This window comes from Mandrillus leucophaeus, unplaced genomic scaffold, assembly GCF_000951045.1.
Source record: "Mandrillus leucophaeus isolate KB7577 unplaced genomic scaffold, Mleu.le_1.0 Scaffold47, whole genome shotgun sequence".
NCBI lineage: Eukaryota > Metazoa > Chordata > Mammalia > Primates > Cercopithecidae > Mandrillus > Mandrillus leucophaeus.
This window is the reverse complement of record NW_012105031.1, coordinates 5,488,226-5,491,908: the sequence shown is the minus strand read 5'-3', so window position 1 is coordinate 5,491,908 and position 3,683 is coordinate 5,488,226.

The window sequence follows — 3,683 nt, the reverse complement described above, 5'->3', positions numbered from 1 at the left end:
ACAGGGTCTCCCTTTGTTACCTAGGCTGGTCTCAAACTTCTGACTTTAAGCAATCCTCCTGCCTTGGCCCCCCAAATTGCTGAAATTATGGATGTGAGGCCCCAGACCCAGTCCTTGTTTTGTCTTGATTCATTATGGTCACAGAGTGGTTTTATCTGGTTGTTGGTACTCTGAATTTATTTTTATTTAACAGGAGAACGTAATGATCTAGCTGTTAGTGCCAGTCCAGATTCTGAATGGCAGAGGCTGCTCTTCACTTTGTCTATAAGTAGGGGGAGTTGAACAGACTTCTATCACTACTGCAGTCCTGACTATGCCCATATCAGATCCCCTATCAGATAGCAAACAGCTTGACAGGTCTTTGTTCAGTGTTTGGACCACGTAGTGGAGCTTTGGTAACATGGGTACTAGAGATTTGTGATTAAATCTCATTACCATCACTGTTAAGTATAGCCTTGTGTGGGAATTTTACAGAGAAAAGGACTTAGAGACTTACTGAATTGAAACTTATGTCTCAGGAACTCTAAGGATATAAGTAATTTTAAAAAAAGAAATGGAACAATAGTTTTTTATGTTGAATAAAATAACAATTGAATATTGTATTGGTCAGGGTTCTCCAGAGAAATAGAATATATATAAAGAGATTTATTGAAAGGAATTCACTCACATGATTATGGAGGCTGGCAAGTTTAATATCTGCTGAACCAATGTCCTAGTTGGAGTCCAAAGGCCAGAAAGCTTCTGCAGAACCAAGGAGATTCAATTGTCCAGTTTGAAGGCCATCAGGCAGGAAGAGCTAATATTCAGTTCCAAGGCCATCCAGCAGGAGAATTCTTTCGTACCTGGAGGACAGTCATCATTTTGTCCTATTCAGACCTCCAACTGATTTGATAAAGCCCACACACATTATGGAGGGCAATCTGCTTTACTCGGTCTTCAAATTTAAATGTTAATTTCTTTCCAAAATGTCCTCACAGAAACACCTAGTGGCCAAATACCTGGGCATCCATGGTCTGGTCAAGTTGACACATAAAACTAACCATTACCTATATTGGGTTTTGTTTGGTTTTGTTTTGTTTTTTTTTTCAGAATTTAGTTGAGCTTGACTCAACATGCATCTCCTAGCATAAATTGTACCTGTATTGATAATTGTTCTAAGGTGCTCCAATAATATAGGGATCTGTTGGGGCTGTGGGATGATGGTCTGATCTCAGTCTGGTTGGCTACTGGTACAGCAGAAAAATAACATGTTGAATTTCCAATGAAAAGAAGCAGCAAACCCAATTCACTAAAAACTTTAAAGAATATCTAATAAATAGCCTTTGCCAAACCAAGAAAAGAAAGTAGAGGGCAGTAAAAGTAAGGCATATGACAGAAATAGATTTGTTGGTTTATTTGCTTTTCAACACGGATTTTTAAATATGGAAACACAGATCTAAGTCGTGCTTGCTTTTTTAAACCAACAAACTAAAATTTCAAACATGGCTAAATTACAAATCAGATTAAATAAAAAATATTCTGTATGGAAAGCATGTAATAGCTTTTGTCTTCGGCCTCACCACCCGGAGCGCTCTTCCCCTTCCCTTCTCCCTCTGTCCCCACGTTGTCTGCCTAACTCTTACTCTTGTTAAAACCTTAGGTTACAAGTTCTTCTTCTGCCATTCCTTCCCAAATATCAATTTCAATTTAGGTTTTCCTCTTATGTATTATCCTACATTTTCATGAATGCTAGTGTCATTTCTGTGCTGTTCACTACAGTGCCTGGCACATGGTGGGCACATAAAATTTATAGAATGCAGGAACAAGAGGGTAACTATGGCATCCCATCATTTAATGGTGAGGGACTGAATATATAAATGGATAATGGGCAGAACATACATGACAATAAAACTCTGACTTCGAGCAAACAGACCAGAACAATTAGAACTTGGTTAATGACTATCAGCTTTCCAAATATGCTCCTCAAACCAGTTACATAGGATGCTTCCCTTCCAGTTGGCCTGCCTTCACTTCTTCATGCCAGCAACTTCCTTTTTTTTTTGAGATGGAGTCTCACTCTTTCACCCAGGATGCAATGCAATGGCACCATCTTGGCTCACTGCAACCTCCCCCTCCGGGGTTCAAGCAGTTCTCCTGCCTCAGCCACCAGAGTAGCTGGGAGTACAGGCATGCGCCACCATGCCTGGCTAATTTTTTTGTATTTTTAGTAGAGACGGGGTTTCACCATATTGGCCAGGCTGGTCTCGAACTCCTGACCTTGTAATCCACCTGCCTCAGCCTCCCAAAGTGCTGGGATTACAGGCATGAGCCACCACTTTTAAAATGCACAACCTGATATTTTGATACATGTATATGTCTTAGTCCATTTTCTATTGCTTATAACAGAATATCTGAAGCTGAGCAATTTGTATATAAAGTATTTCTTACAGTATTGAATGCTGAGAAGTGCAAGGTCAAGAGGTCACATCTGGTAATGACCTTCTTGCTGGTGGGAACTCTCTGCAGATTCCTCAAGCCGTGTAGGATCATGGGACAAGGGAGCGGAGAACTCTGTTTTATAAAGTTGCCAGTTCTACTCCCATGATCACCCGTTAATCCATTCATTCATGTTCCAGCTCTCATGCCCAGCCATCTCTCAAAGGTCCCACCTCTCAACACTGCCACATTGGAGAGTTTCAACATATGTGTCAGAGGGGACAAACATTCATTCCCAAGCATGATACACTGTATAATAACTATCAAAATCAAGCTAATTAACATAGCCACCACCTTTCACATTTATCATTTTCTTTTCTATTTCCTTTTCTTCTCTTTCTTCCTTTTTCTTTCTCTTTCTTTCCAGACAGAGTCTCACTCTGTCGCCCAAGTTGGAGTGCAGTGACGCAGTCTTGGCTCACTGCAACCTCTCCCTCCCAGGTTCAAGTGATTCTCCTGCCTCAGCCTCCCAAGTAGCTGGGATTACAGGCGCGTGCTACCGCGCCCTGCTAATTTTTGTATTTTTAGTTGAGATGGGGTTTCATCATATTGGCCAGGCTGGTCTTGAACTCCTGATCTCAGCTGATCCGCCCATCTCAGCTTCCCAAAGTGCTGGGATTACAGGTGTGAGCTACCGCACCCAGCCCCATTTTCTTTCTTTGTGGGCAGGTGTGAGAACACATCTACCCTCTTAGCAAATTTCAAGCATACATTGCGATTTTCCTAACTATAGTCATATTGCTGTACTTTAGCTCTGTAGAACTTACCTGTCTCATATAATTGAAACTCTGTACCCTTTGACCAACATCTCCCCACTTCTGCCTTCCCCCAGGCCCTGGCAACCACTGTTCTACTGTCTGCTGACATATTTCTTAACTTGCTATTGCAGTCATCACAACTGTGACCAAAAATAATTATCACTTCTGTAGCTACCCCATGAAGCACAAATACGTTGAAAATTATCAATATATTTATTAATATATTATGCTGAATTCAAGCATAACACTTTGTTCTGAAGTACTTACATTCTGAAATCCTTAAAAAAATCTGTACAGTGAATTCTGTGCTTGATATAGTCCATCTATACTGTATTAAAATTAAATTGTAATATGATCAGTTCACCTCATAATGATCTTTATTTTGTAAAACAATTTGAGATAATGAGGTAAAATTCGACTTCAAAACTAACATAACGCTGTAAATTTCCA